We start from the raw sequence: 17,092 nt of genomic DNA, 5'->3' as shown, positions 1-17,092 counted from the left end.
AACATCTTCTAGAACAAGAAAAAGAAAGAACAAGAATGCAATCTTTCCTCCTATTTCTAGGTGAAAGGGATTCTTGATGAGGGATGACTCACTTTTAGCCCCCAGAGGGATGGGTGAATTTATCATAGATTTACATTGCCAAGTGTAAAATAGGTCGTAGTCAAGGATTAACACCTCTTGTATAAGAGATAATCCTTGAGTGAACAACAACAATTCCACACAAGGAATGACATCAAGTAATAGAACTCACACCATCCACTTAATAGGGAAAAGTAGATCCCTAGAGAAAGAGAGAGAGAAGGATTGTTGCCCCCCAATATAAGGGACAATGAGAAGAGCTTACACAATCTACTAGAGAGAGATTAAACACAAGCAAATGTGAAATGAACTTACATGAACATATGCAAGAAAGGACATTAGTAAATGTAAAATACATGTCTCAAAAAATGGTAATTTTTTAAAAGAATAGAGAAAAAGCATCATATATTCCCCAAGGGAGATTAATTATATACCATTGTAAGAAATGATAATCACAAATGAAAAATGCGGCCCCTAAAGGAAATAACGATAAATGAGAAAGAAAGAAAGGAAAAGGAGTGAAAATCCTTGCCCCCCAAGTGAGGAGAACAAGGAGAAACATTACACATTTTCTGATGGTGATTAGTTTCAAGTGATATGTCGTCCTAGTGGAACAAATCCTTTCAAGGAAGAGATACATACTTCTCGAGAGATCACTCCCTGCTAAGGGGCATATCATACTTGAGAATAATCGAAACCATAGAAGAGGTAAGATTTCCAAGAGAATGAAGGAAAGAGAAGAAGTGTTGTACTCATTAAAGATGCCCCTCTCCAAGCAAAGAGGAAAACCAAAGAACAATTATATGCTCACGTAAGAATAGCCCTATGCAAGAAAAGAGATCTAATAATGAATAATGCACAAATGTAGAGATAAATGCATAGAAAGAAGAAGAAAATATGGACTTCATGTTGTTGCCCCAAAGTATGTTAAAGTGAAACAATACCACCACTAATGATAAAGAGCTCCTGTTAAATGGGCTAATTATGCCATAGGGTGAAGAGCACATGAAGGGAAAAGAAGTGCTAAGGCACGATGTTTTTACTAAAAAATGCAGCTAGATTTTTTGTGAGACAAATGTGTGCAAGATCATATTGTAGTTGAACAAATTTCTTAAATGCATAATATTTTTCAAGAGAATGTGAGTATGAATCATGAAAATGCAATATTCAATGCCTTTCACTTGCTTAAGATTTATGTTTTTATTTTGAGGAGGAAAGGAAATGTTCTTGTCATATTTCAACCTCCAATAGATTCTTGTAGCTAATCTATCAGGATGGTAAATATCATTTTACCATGAAGAGGAGGGTTTGTCAGAAGAAGAAGTTTCATTATCCACAATTCTAATTTTGCCACTATCTATGCCATCTTGAATAGATTTTTGAAAATAAGGGCAATCATCAGCATTATGGTCATGGGTTTGATGAAATGAACAAAAAGGATGCTTTGAAGAAGAAGCATTCTTGCAGGTTCTCTTGATTTGTTGTTTTTGAAGGTAATCTTGAAAGTTTTGAAGCCTAAGGAATTCATCCATAGAAAGAGGGGTACCATTTCCTAGGCCTCTTGTAGTAGTTTGTGTAGGAGGGTTGATAGGACATGAATTCCATGCTCAAATTTCCCAATTCCTTGTCCTTTAAAACCTTGTTTTGTAATTATATGAAAGCTACTACTATAAGAATGTTGCAATTGACTAGATGGAGGAACAAGATCATAAATTTCTTTGAAATTTGATGTGTAAGGAGGTAGAAAAGGTTTTGTAGATGAAGAAGGAGTATCATGTGGAATGATAATCTCTTTGCCTTTATCAAGCTTATCCTTTTTGGAAGATTGGGGAAGAACATTTTCTTCATCTAAAAGCTCATTTTTAGTGATTTCTATGCGAGGGGAAAGGTCATGAATAAAATGCATGACATCATCCTCCCTACATAGACTTTGATGTTGAAGATAGGTCTTAGGAGAATAAGGAGGATCTAAAGATGTAAGAATGTTGATGTTGTCATATTGCCCCCCTTGCTCAAGGGTGTGTGTATGAGAAGAAGATGGATCTATGTTACTTTCCAATGCTTGCTCTCTTGTAGAAATATCATTGGTTAAATCATTAGATCTCATTTCATCCACACAAGATACCCTAGGAGAGGTACAAAGATTAGGATCTTTAGGTTTAGGATCTACAAAAGCTTTAAGGTGATTAATATAGGAAATGCATTTTGTTAACAACATCACCACAATGCAACATAAATGATACATGAAAGCTTTGAGATTTAATTGAAAAGAAAATAATTTGGAAATTCTAACAACACAATATGACCAAGTGCTATGAAGAAAGAGAAGCAACATGAAATGGAAGAAACTCTTATCTGACACATGATAAATATATGCAAAAATTAATGTAATCACATGTGAAAGAGCAAGTAAATCCAATTTATTAGTTTCCATTAAAAGCCTCTTAAGTGAAATCTAAATTTGCTGGAAAGGCAGATATAAAATTAGGACCTTTTTATGAAAATTAATTTTAAGATTTGAATTTGATGAATTTTGAAGTTGTGTTTGACCTTAGAGAGTGTTAAAATTGATAAAGTGCGCTGATTTTTTGGATTTGAGCAGAAAAATACAGTCAATTTCATCTCTCGAAATTTTGGGAAAAAAACCAAGGACCGTGGCGGGAACGCACACGGTCCGACCAACTTTTTTCTAAATTTTTAGGGATGATAGAGATTATGATTTTAATGCGGAATAAAAAAACAACAGCCAATTTGGAGATGTCTAGATCGGTCAAAATTGTAGTCAAAGGTCGAAAATAGAATAATCTTAAAAATTAGGGTTTTATGATTTAACCACTGAATTTTCAGAATAAAGAGACAGATTTGAATTGGGATTTTGAAATAGAAATCAGATCTATAACAAGCAATTAAAATTTTACACCTCACAAGCTTAATTTTCTAAAAATGAAAAATTAGGGTTTTAATGCAATTAACCGCTAAAATTTGCAAATAGATCAAACTTGAAAATGAAAATTTGAAATTCAACTTCAAATTAATCAGATCTAAGAATGAGAAATCAGAATTAATGTGTAAGACGTCGGGTTCACCATAATGTAAAATGGAAAATTGAACCCTAGTGATTCCCCACCTAGGAGAGAGAAAGGAAATCACTAGGATGATTTTCACTCGAGAGATACTTTACATTCAAAAGAAGGGCTTGAATCCACTAGATCCAAATCCAAAGTAAACAAGGATGTGAATTCCAAGTGGATTGCAAGCGGTTGAAGTGTGATTTACCCTCTTTTGTAATAGATATGTTGAATTGTTGACTATGCAGAAAAGAGAGAGAGAATGAGTGAAATGAGGAGCTACTAGTTCGACATCGCGTTGTAACTTCGGCTATCAGCTAATTAGACTGATACGGATCTGCCCTGCAAATTTGGAGAAAAGTCGTCGAGACCGTGGTAGGAACATACATGGTCCTCCACAAAATCCGTGAAACAAAAAGGGTTCTTCTGTCTCTGCAAATGAAGCCCAAACTTGCAATTAAAGTTGCACACATGTAACCGACACACAAAAAAGAGAGGGAGAATGGTTGTGGATAGGGGTTTGCCTCAGTCAAACCTCGGTTGAGGAATCAACCTTGAAAGAAAGTAATTGCAAATGCTTGAATGTAAACAATGGAAATGTATACCTTGTAGATCTACAACTTGTTGATGATGATTGCTTTGCTTCTTGAATGCAACCACAAATGTTGTATGAAATGACATGTAATATGACAAAACCCTAACACACACACATGCTTGCAAATGAATGTTGTAATATTGCTCCAATGGATGAACGACGAAGACTTGAATGATTGATGATGACCTTGAAATCTTGTATCTTCTCCTTGTGCTTCTTATCCTTTATCATCTGTTCTTGAATGAGGGAATTGAATTCCTTTTTATACATGCCTCAAGGATTAATTTTCAACCATTGAAGGCCAACAAGGAGGAATTGCAAACCCTAAAGACAAATTGTGCATAGGAGATCGGGCATACATGACATAGGGCCACCCTAAGGGGTGGGGACAAGGGCGCCGTGCCCCTGTCCTGCCCTATTTTGGGGCTTGAATAGGGTCTAGAGCAACGACAGGTCTTAGAGGAGGAAGGGTGAAGGGATGAAAATGCAAACAGGTATCGGTTAGGAAGGAAGATGTCATCGCCAAGGTGAGGACCCAAAATGTGGTTAAAATTGCAGGGGTCGCAATTTTATGACACTACAATAACATTATTAATTTTTTATTATAAGTTTTGAATAAAAAACAAACTATCATCAATAAAATGGGAATTAAGCACCATTGCATTGTTAGGAATCTAGATGCCTCTAATAAGCTTTGAATGATTAAATTTTTGCAATAGATAACCAAGGGCATTTGTAACAAGCACATAGAAGCAACTAGTAGTTTTTGTAATGAATTTCTTTATTCAAATGACACTACTTGTTAAAATTAGTTATGTATTATGACAACAACAATGTCTTTAAAGCCACCTTCATACGAGTTTTCTAGGAACTAATGAATTGTAGATATTAGATGCAAAAATAAACTTGTATATTAAAAGATCTTTGTTATTTGAGAGTACACTTGACTTTTCATGTTGAAAAAAAAATGTTGCATATTTGTGAGTGTTTTAAGACTTATCATGTCAAGCTACCAACTACAAGAAAGGTTATGGTCAATGATTCAAAATCAACTATTACATTTAATTTATGTCACATAACTAAATGTGAACTTCAATTGCCCAATATTACTTATGGATGGGAAGGCTAGTTGTTACTTAGCCTTTGTATTCCCCTCTTGCTTACACGTCAAGCCCTTCCTACAAGGTGGGTTTCAGTCAATCAAGCATATTTTATATTCTATCATAAGAACATATACTAAAAGATTATTTAAGTGCATAAACAACTAAGAATTTTGCTTAGACTAAATTTTTTTCTCCATAGGTCACTTTAGAAATGCCGACTTAACATCCATTCAATATACCTTGAAATTCTTGTATGTAGAAAAACCAAGAAACATTCTAATAGCTTCCATCTTAGCTATTGGAGTGAACGTTTTCTCAAATTCAATCCCTGCTACTTGAGAATAGCCTTTACACACCAATCTCGCCTTGTTCTTTATGACCTATCCTTGTTCATTTAGTTTGTTATGGAACACTCACTTAGTTCCTATCATATTTTTGTCCACTACTCTGGGTACCAACTCCCAAGTCTGATTTTTATGTTATGTATTGTTAATTAAAATAGTTTTTTGGTCAAGAGATATTATCGCTCCTAATATGAGCAATACATACTCTACATGATCTAGCAACTCCCTAATTATGTTACATATCATAGTATACTATATAAAAACTCATTTCATAGATCACTGAAGGAATTTTATAGTTGTACAATTTCTAATGTCTTTCATCAGTTTAAAGTTAAATAAATTTATCTTTAAATATAATGATTAACTCTTTTTTTAATTTAATCTAATTTTTATTTGACTCTAACTCTCTTTGTAACATCTACAATAGAGTTCTAACATTTATTAAACTAGAATATTTTATTTAAAAGTAAAACTGTGAAAACAATTGAACAACATTATCAAGTGATTTCATGAAACGTTATTAGGTATTCTAACATCTTTTAAAGCAACATATTTTCGCCGAGAGGTGATCTAAAATGAGATTCAAGTTGTCCGTAAACAAAAATGCTTTTTCAAAAAAAATTGACATGCTAACATGGCAGTATAGTGATGCTGGTGAAAGAGGGTAGAAACGTTACACAAAACGCTTTTGATAAAAAAAATGATGTTTGCATGTCTGGGAAACCATTAATATATGTATGACTTGATTCATTGTGGCTTATTCTACCTGAATCTGCTCTCATATTCATGTCATTAGTGTTTGAAATGTCTAGTGCACTTGTTGCTTGGGACCAGAGTATTCAAATCATCCCCAACTAGCAGAAAATATTAATTGCACAACGTCCCTGTAGTAACCCACCATACTTAACTCAACAAAATGCAACCTCTTTTTTTGTTTTGTTTAATTTAATCATTGTGTTTGATACAATCACATACTCTGGGCATCCATACATTTGGATTAGGCATTCATCCATCCGGGATGAGCATCTAACCATAACGGTTAGGCATCTGTCCATACAGGACATAAGATTTCATCTATCCAATACGGGATAGGCATCTACCCATACGGGGTAGGCATCTATCCAATTGGGATAGGAGGTGCTCTGGCCAGAGACTTAGACTCATCAGGACCATTCAGGTCTTGAGCCACTCACTAAGTACTACACTCTTCTAACAGAAGTGCACCGAGGTCGCCATCCTTAGGAGTAATTAAATAACATAATACGAGCTTGAATTCCGCCTCAGAATTTGGCTTAAAGCCTCGGGAAGTCAAGCGAATCCATACGGGATTCCTTCCGCGTATGCATTGAATTACTTTTTCCTTTTCATTATACTTATCTTTGAAATTAGGATTCCACTCAATCCTTCTTCTTACCAAGCCTAGACCCCACCTACGAACGCCTGAGTACTAGGGACAACTTCGTCCCGAGACTGCCTACATACACGTTTCGGCACATGATCAAGGTGTAAAGTATGTAGTTCTATTTTCTACTCTATGGTTTGATGTAAACTGATTTGTGGGTACGCAACCCTTTCTAGGGTCAATGTCCTAGACAGTTTCTCTGCGATTGCTACCCACGGTGGTAGCGCTTAAGCAAAGGCTCAAGCTGGCCTATTGCTTGTGGCCTAAAACAACTAGATCCTAATTCTTATCATAAGCATCACCCTTGGCCAATTGTCAATTGACAATAATTCTTCGAGATTAAATTAATTTCATAAGAGCATTTCACTCATCATCCCTATAGGAGTTTACTATGGTTTAACTCAGCGGATGAAAGATCATTTTAGAATTATCTTATTAAATTATCGATCCAAGGGGGATTACCCGCCCCTTGGATTTTAACTTCCAAGTGCCCCTTATTACTCCCCGATGATTTATAGGGACGATGCCATAGATGTCATTGATGCAGCTTTATTAGGCATTAAGTGCAATAGTTCAACACGACGACATTACCCGTAAGCATGACCCAGAGGCACTGTATATACCGAACGCTGCTAGGTTTTGGTTTTCCAACTTCCATTATTTAGTTTTCGTAGTTAAGAAACTTATGAAAACATCATACTTGAAAACAATTATGACTTGAACATGCGAAATTAGACATTGCAAAACTTAATTAATTGAAATAACTACTTGATGAACTACGTGAGATAAAACCATAACAAAACTTGAAATATAACTTGCAAAATAATGACAATTATGAAACTTGCATATTAATAATTAAATGTGTAACTTGCATGGAGATGAAAACGCCAATAAATGTAATTAATGTATAAGAAATTTTCATGATACAAGAATAGTGTAACTTGCATGCAAGATTAAGCAATGCATGATTCCCATCACGGGAATAATTAATTATGGTCATAGGTTCCAAAAATAGCGATTAGTTTAGACATTTGATTCAAATCATATTAATATACATTAATTGCTCTTAATGAGTCCAAAATGCCAACTAAGTGACCCAACAAATTTTAAGTGTTTTTCATAAAATTCCAATTATAAAATTTAACACAATTGATCTACAATTAGAAAATTGCTTAAAAGAAAATAATTATTATAAATTTTACTAAGGACAATTATAAAATTTAATTTACAATTTAGAAAATTAATAAAATAAATACATTTCGAAATTACCTAAGTTAAAATTTTTTATTAAACTAAAATAATTTTTTTTTACAATGTCCAATCGCCACGAATTAAGTTTATAGTGGCATTTTTTTTGAAAAAGGGGAAAGGGGAGGCAAGTGGGAGTGGGACCCAAGGGTCCCATCACCACTGCGGTCTGTGAAAGCAGGCCTGCAGTGATGAGGGGACCTCGTGGTCCCCTCCACTACCCTGCGACCACTGCCGTGACAGTGACCGCAGGGGAAGTGGAGGGTACCACTTCCCCGACGGTTACAATAACCGCCTCCCACCCCCTACACGCTGCCCGACACACATTCGAAATAATTTCCGAAGACCATGTTTATTTTTTTTTGTATATTAAAATCACTTGAAACATTTACTATGTTCATTGTCATTCGAATTAAATTTAATACAAATATATATACATACACACACACACACACATATATATACATATATATATGTACATACATACATATATATGTATCTATACATATATACATATATATATATCTATATATGTATATATATATACATATACATATATATATATATATGTATATATACATATATACATATATACATATATATATATATGTATATATATATATACATATATAGATATATGTATACATACATACATATATATATATGTGTGTGTGTGTGTGTGTGTATCTCTGTGTGTGTGTGTGTATATATGTATGTATATATATACATATATATGTATACATACATATATATATATGTGTGTGTGTGTGTGTGTGTGTGTGTGTGTGTGGATTTCTCATATGTGAATGTGAAATAACAAGAAGAGAACCTGGCTTATCAAAGCTTGATGTTGAATCCTCTAGCTATCCTTTTGATCCTTCCTTGCAACTTGAGAGAAATCCTTCAAACAACAACTTAAAAATCCTGCAACGAAAATGAAACTACTAAAGAAGATCCTACTACTAAAAACTTGGTAAAATTTCTTCAAAACATAATCAACTCCCTTCTTTGAAACTTGCATACAATTTTATAAGAAAAATCCCTCAATTCCACTATCTAGAGAATTTAATTAAAAAAGAGATTCTTTTCCAATATTGGACTCATGCAAATTGATTAAAAACTTAGTGGGGGAGTTACATGCAAGGTGGTGGAGATTCCTCTAGAAGCTTCTAATTCTTCCTATAAGATGTGCCATAATTGGGAGTGGGAAAAATAAATAAAAATAAAAATAATGCCTTTGAATTATAGTCTCCAAGTGTGTGTGTGTGTGTTTATTATTATTTTTATTCTTTTATAACATTTATTCAATCATTTTTAATAGCTTAACCAAAAAAACATAATAGAATTGTATTTAAATCAAAAGTGATAAAGGAGGGTTGTGACATCCTCCCCCCCTTAATTTGTGCATCGTCCTGATGCACTTATTGAATGAATCCAAAAGAGTCTATAGTTCATGATTAGTTTAAAACAAAAAAGGGAACAACTGTCGCATTTCCTTAGTATCTTCCCATGTGGCATTCTTTTCATCATACTAGTTCCATTGTACTTTGCATTTATCAACCCCTCTATTGCGCAATTGGCACTGACACCTCTCCAAGATTTTGAATGACTCTATCATTATTCCTCCCATTTCCTGGACCTGTAAAGCATCCCAATTCAAAGTATGTTTCTCATCAGGTACATACTTTTTAAGAAGAGATACATGGAAGACATCATGGATTCGACTCAACTGGGGAGGTAAGGCCAACCAGTATGCAACTGGATTAACCCTTTCCAATATTTCAAAGGGTCCAACATAGTGAGGTGCAAGCTTAGTCTTTTTCCCAAACCTTATGGAACTCTTGTGTGGCCTAACCCTTAGGAAGACTTTCTCTCCCACCTCAAACTCCCTTGGTGTCCTGTTCTTATCTGCATAACTTTTCTGCCTATCTGAGGCTTCCTTCAATCTCTGTCTAATTTCCTTAGTTTTCCTTTCCATCTCCTTCAACATATCTGGCCCAACAATTACTCTATCTTCAAGACTATCCCAACTCAAAGGTGTTCGACATGGTCTACCATACAATGCTTCGAAAGGTGCCATTCCCAAGGATGTTTGATATGTATTATTGTAAGCAAACTATACCAGAGGTAGGTACTCTTCCCATTTCTTCTGTTGGTCCATGCAGTACATGCAAAGTAGGTCTTCCAAAATTTGATTATCCTTTCTGTTTGACTGTCGGTTTCAGGATGGTATGTAGTGCTAAAATTTAGTTGAGTTCCCAGAGCTGATTGAAGAGTTGTCCAAAACCTTGAAGTGAATCTAGCATCTCTATCTAACATGATTTTCTCTGGTATTCCATGCAACCTAAATATTTCCTTAACGAAGCGCCTAGCCAAGGTAGGTGCATCATCCGTCAGGTCCCCTGGTATAAAGTGTGCCACCTTAGTGAGTTTGTCAATTACCACCATTATTGTATCATGCCTAGAAGGTGACGTGGGCAACCCTTGCACAAAATCCATGTTAATAACTTGCCACTTGTGTTGAGGTACATCATGTAACTATAACAATCTAGCTGGACGCCTATGCTCTGCCTTTACTCTTTGACACTCCAAACATATAGCCACATACTTGACTATGTCATTCTTCATCCCTTGCCAAAAGTATAACTTCTTTAGGTCTGCATAAAGTTTGTTAACTCTCGGGTGCCCCGAATAAGGGGCATTGTGAGCCTCTAACAAGACTAATTCCCTTAAGTCTCTTGAATTCAGAATATAGATTCTATCGTTGTATCTGAGTAGCCCATCTTTGTCTAATGTATACCCTTCAACCTTAGGATTAGTTGGGTCGTATTATAAACTCAATTTGACTTGGTCATACCATGGGTCATGTTCCTGCTCATCCATTACTTGCCTTTTGAAAGAAGTTTTGAATGTTGCTATAGTCATCAAGTGTCTCCTTCTACTTAAAGCATATGCCACCCTATTTTCCTTCCCCTTAATATATTCAATTTCAAAATCATATTCACTTAGAAATTCTAACCACCTTTTTTGTCTGGCATTTAAGTGGGGTTGGGTAAAGATGTACTTTAGTCCTTGGTTATCTGACTTTAACTCAAAGGGCTTCCCTAGTAAGAAGTGTCTCCATTTCTATAGGGCATGCACAATTGCTGCTAACTCTAAGTCGTGGGGTGCATAATTAACTTCATGAGTCTTTAGCTTCCTGGATTCATAAGCTACTACCCCTTCATCTTGGACAAGTACTCCTCCTAAACCTTTGATAGAAGCATCAATTATGACTGTGAAGTATCCATTCAGATCTCGTACCTTTAGAATGGGTGCTGAAGTTAGTTTTCCCTTCAAGATCTGGAATGCCTTATCACTTTGTTATGTCCACACAAACCTTTTACCCTTCCTCTGTAATGAGCTGATGGGGTTTGCTATCTTAGAGAATCCTTCCACAAACCTCCTATAGTACCCCGCTAGCCCCATAAAGCTTCTTACCTCTGAAACATTTTTAGGGATCAACCATTCTACTATTGCCTTTATTTTATCTGGATCAACTACTATTCCTTCCTTTGATATTATATGCCCAAGGTAGTGAATCTTTTCCTCGAAGAAGGCACATTTTGACAATTTCCCATATAACTTATGTTCCCTCAACCTTTGCAAAACAATTTGTAGGTGTACTAAATGTTCCTTCTCATTCCTAGAGTAAATCAATATGTCATCCAGAAATACCAAAACAAATTTGTCCAAGTAGTCATGGAGTACACTATTCATTAGGTTCATAAATGCAGCTGGGGCATTGGTTACACCAAAAGGAACTACTGTGAACTCATAATGCCCATATCTAGTCTTGAAAGTTGTCTTTGGAATGTCCTCCTCCTTAATTCTGAGTTGATGGTACCCTGACCGAAGGTCTATCTTTGAGAAAATTGCTGCTCCTTTCATTTGGTCAAAAAGATCCTCTATGCGAGGTAAGGGATACCTATTCTTTATTGTGACCTTATTCAACATCCTATAGTCAATGCATAGTCTTAAGGTTCCATCCTTCTTCTTAACAAATAAGACTTGCGCTCCCCATGGTGATACACTTGGCCTTATTAATCCCTTAGCTAAGAGTTCCTCTAATTGCATCTTGAGTTCTTGTAATTTAGTTCTGTTCATTTGGTAAGGTGCCCTTGACACTGGTTCAGCTCCCGGTAGTACGTCAATAGAAAAGTCAAACTTCCTTTTATGAGGTAAGCCAGGTAATTCTTCTGGAAATACATCCTTGAATTCTTTTAAGAAGGGTATTTTCAAAGGTTGGGGTATTTTCCTCTTTTCCTTCATCAATTTCAACCATATAGATTAGGCCTCCTCTTCTTCTTTCCTTCTTTAATTGCATGGCTGATATGGTTTCTATACTAATGGGGTTAAACTTTCCTTGGATTTTGACCCTTTTCCCCCCATCATCCAAGCATTCAACAACTTTGTTATAGCAATCTACATTAGCTTGATGGTCTGTTAACCAACTCATTCCCATAATTACATCATATAATCCTAGGGGTGCCACATAGAGATCTACCCTTGTTTCAAACTCGGGAAATTGTACCCTTGCCCTCGGCAAACACTTAGTTATTTCCCTAGTTGCCTTATCCCCATATTGAACCATCCATGATGACTCCATTTGATTAACTTTTAATGTATATTTGCTTACTAATTCAGGTGAGATGAAACATTCAGATGACCCAGTGTCAATTAGAATTGAAATTGGTTGCTTAAATAGTGTACCTATAGTTTATACGGGAACATTTTGGAATCTTCCTTTTTGATTCCTAACTGCTGCATGAATCCTTTGTTGGGGCCCTTGTTGGGGTTGATTGGCCCTAATCTGACCTTGCATCCTGGGACACTCTCTAGCAAAATGGTTTCCCCCACACATGAAGCATCCACCTGGAGGTCCTCTCTTGCCTTGATTCCTAGGAGGATCATTCCTTGTTTCATGGGCCCTGGGTGGATAAGTTATCCTGTTCTGCTGGTCATTCCTGTTGTAGTCACATAAATCTGTCCATTTTAATTAAATGAATATTGGCTATTTATTTGATTAAAAATCCACTAGCCATCAGTTAATTAAATTAATATTTAATTAATACATCTCCAAATATTCTCCTATTAATTAAATAAATTATTCAATTTATTTTAATTAATTCATTCTACCAAATTCACATTCAATTAAATGAATAAATCATATTTATTTCATTTAATCCCCTTTTCCTCTTTTAAATAAATTAAATAAAACATTTATTTAAATCATTAATCCCCCCCACTTGCATTTTCATACAAATGCAAGTTGCAACCACAAAGTTGAAATAAACTAATTTTATTTTAATTAAAATCCTATTTTCCCTCACCCACCAAACCCACTTGCAAATCTAATCCCCTTCTAGATTCTTCTAACCCCTTCCTAATTAGCCTAATCCATCCCCTAATTATTGTCACATTTCTAAGCAACTTGGAGTCACTTCTCAAAGACTTCAAAGTCTTTGAAAAACATTTAATGCTTTGTGTGTTCAACAATTTAACCTCCAAAGTCTTCCAAGACCACTAATGGCTCTTACATGACCATTAATGGCTCTTACATAACCATTTATGGTTATTTCAACTTGCACTCATGTGTCTCCTCAAGCATTTATTGCTTTGACCATGGTTATCCCTTTTGCCTTTGCACAAGAGTTTATCCATTGGATAAAGGCTTTATTCTTTGAATAAAGAATTTATCCACTCAACCCAACCTTGACCTTAACCCCCAAGTTAACTCTCAAGTCATGTCAAGCATTTAATGCTTATTCCCTCTCCTCTCAACCTATCTCACATTGACACTTGTCATCTTGGGATTGGGTTGAAAGCCCTCACATGGATTGAATATCTTTCAATCCTGACCCTTGTTGAGATTACTCAATTTCAACCATCCATTGCTCCATTTTACCTATAAATAGAGCCCATTTCTTCATAATCCAGATCCTGAAAACTTGTATGCATTTAATCTATAGTGAATTTTAGAGAGCATTTAGCATAAATCACTAACATATTGTAATCTTGGACTAAAATAAATCTTAGTTCTTTTTCATAATATGTTTAATTAGTTTGTTTTACACTTGCATTGCATAAGCTTGAGATCATCTACAATCTTGAACCTCCATAAGCATCCATAGTGCAAAAAGCTGCTGAGAGCTACACTATTTTGGAACTTGGAGAGGAGAGGAACAAAGGAGAAGGAGCTAAGAACATGTTAAGAGACATTTGGAGATGCCTTCTTATATTTGTGTCATTTGTTAAATATGTTAGCATGATCTTAGTATCTCTTTTGATATGCCTGCTTAGATTAGTTCTTGGTTGAATAACACTAACGATTTCTTGTGTGTTATACGACTACAGGTTCCAGTCTAACCTTTGGGTATTTTGCAGAGCATCATTTGGTGAACCCGAAGTGAATCCAAACACCTAAAAACAACCTTTTTTTGACACAACTAACTTGTTTGAATGTTGAACTTGACACACAGGTCGTGCTTTAGCATTTTTTATCGCGTTGTAGTGCTATTGCAACTTGACATTCTAGCGCTATTGTTTTTACAATAGCGCTATTGTTTTTACAATAGCGCTATTGTTTTTACAATAGCGCTATTGTTTTTACAATAGCGCTATTGTTTTTACAATAGCGCTATTGTTTTTACAATAGCGCTATTGTTTTTACAATAGCGCTATTGTACCAAGTTTGGCGCTATTGACCTTTATTCAACGCTTTTGTTATTGTTTTGGCGCCTTTGTGCTTGTTTTAGGGCTGTTGCATTTGTTGTCAAAATTTTACTTTTAACGCTATTGTGTATGTATTAGCGCATTTGTGTTAGATAGTGCTTCTGTTCAAACACAAAGTGGCGCTATTGTAACAGAACGTTGTAAAAAAGACCCTGTAACCAAAAAATTGAAATTTGTTAGGCTTGTAGAAGCCCACCATAAATTTGGTTTTTCCTAACTATTCGTTTCTTGTGTAGGTGTTTAAAACTAACCCTTTTTGTTGCTAAAAGTTAAAAAAATTTCCATTTTGGTGCTCTAAAAATTGAACAAAACAAGTTTGTTTTCTTGCAAGATTAGGATCATTTGCATTTGGTGCTCTAAAAATTGAACACAACAAATTTACTTCCTTGCAAGTTAGGTTCATTTTATTTGGTGCTTAAAACAAGACAAGACAAATTTCTTTCTTGCATCAAACTAAAATTTCACAATCCACACTTCCATTTTGGTGCAAATAAAATTCACAATCAACTTGTTTCAATTTTGCAAGCAAATTACTTCAAGCAAACGTGCTTTTTATTAAGTTGACCAAGATTTCATTTTCCTAGTCACTTAAACATATTGCTTTTGAAGTTAAAAAGAACATCATGGTTGTTGGAGCAACATTTCCGAATTAGATAAAAAATCATTGCAATGACAAGTTAAAAAGAACCAGTGCTTTTCGTGATTGGCACACTTGTGCAAAAAATTGGTCGAGTGGTCCTACTTCTAACACACACTATCCTCTCCCTTGACTTTCATGGTCCTATGTGCAAGAGAAAAGTGTTAGTAACACTCAAATTTTTATCTTTTTAAGAGAGGCCTGCCAAGAGACACATCACTCTTGGGAACGACCTCACGCGGTAAATCCTTCGAGCCACTATAGAAATCAGGTGAGAGCGAAAGTTGTAGCCTTGGGTATAGTTGTTCTTACAGTGTAACTTGCCGAAAGGACAAATGGGCCCCACCACAAGTTACAAGGCTCCTAAGTGAGTCACTGCAGAATGAACTTATGTCCAAAGACATCGAAAATGACTAAACACCTTTAAGTAGTAGCCCACCCGTTCTATTGATTGAGGATATTTGTGATATAATTTAGTGCAAGAGCATAGATGGTTTTGCTCCCAAGATACTCACCATACATATTTCCTTGAGTAGAAACATATCTTTTTGAAAAGTCACTTGTGGCTTGATGAAAGTGGTGACTCCCCCATCATAGGGATCATCTATTTGTTATGCTTGTGCAAGACTTAGTATATCACATCCTTACCTATCACGATGAGATTCATAAGGTATAAGTTGAAGAAATATCAAGATGTGGGCTGAATTTATCGCAACTGGCCATTTGACCTTAGGGATACAAAGTGTTTGAAGTGTTTTCATTTTGAGTCAAGACCAAGTACAAATTGAGCCGACTTCAGGCTTTGGAAGCACCTTAAAACACACTTAAAGGAAAGGATCATAAAAAGTCCAAGGATTGGGTTGATCTAGACCCATACTCATTTGTGCCTTTTAGGCAACATTCTTGTGTTTGTGTGCTTGCTTTGTTTTCTTGTCAAAGAAACATCATAAAATCAAAAAATCAAAACAAGTATTCATCCAAACAAACATTTTTCAAAACAACCAAAAAGATCAAAAACAAAGAAAAGTATCAAACTTTATGACCATTCTTCACATCTTGAGAAAGAAGAATCTTCATCAAAACATCAACTTGAAAAGAAGACCATTGAGCTCAAAGGCTTTGATCAAAAGGAGGATATTCTTCTATCTAAATAGACAAATCTTTGTCTCTCATAAAGTTTTTCTACGTCAACCTTCAAGGCAAATCAAACGAATTTGATTCAGAGTCATTAAACCGCAAAGCTTTTATGCAATATAGAGCTTTGAGTTATCATAAAAACCAAGGAGGCAAGATCAATCCCAACTTCTTCCCAAACATTTGTATCACATACAACGTAGCTCAAGAAATGCCACCAACGCCCGAAAGGGAAGAGGTAGAATTTGTTCCATTTGTGACACAAAGCTTTTATTGAAGTTAAAACATCTCATCCATTCCCACATTCACTTCATCATCAATCTGTTTCAACTCTCAAAACATTAAGACGTTCTTGTCCTAAGTTCTCTTTTGGATATTGCTTGAATCAAACAACAAAACACCACTTTTAGATTGTTTCTACATCTAGGATAAGCTCATCCTAAGAGACATATCTACGTAGGTTAAAACTAGTTTATGAGTGAATCCTCTCATTACTAGGTAGTTAAGTCTGTAACACATCTCAGATTTCTCTAAACCTCATCACATCAAACCTTATCAAACACAACAAGCAATTCAAAGAAGAAAACTTTGGTAATATCTACCTTTAAGTGCTAGAGATCCACATGCAAAACAACACACCAACCATCGATCTTTCATTTCATAAAAAACTCATCATCATTTTCACCCAACTTCAACAAAAACTCATAAA

Source organism: Cryptomeria japonica, chromosome 3 (assembly GCF_030272615.1).
Source record: "Cryptomeria japonica chromosome 3, Sugi_1.0, whole genome shotgun sequence".
In the NCBI taxonomy this organism is placed as follows: domain Eukaryota; kingdom Viridiplantae; phylum Streptophyta; class Pinopsida; order Cupressales; family Cupressaceae; genus Cryptomeria; species Cryptomeria japonica.
Note: the sequence above shows the minus strand (reverse complement) of the source record.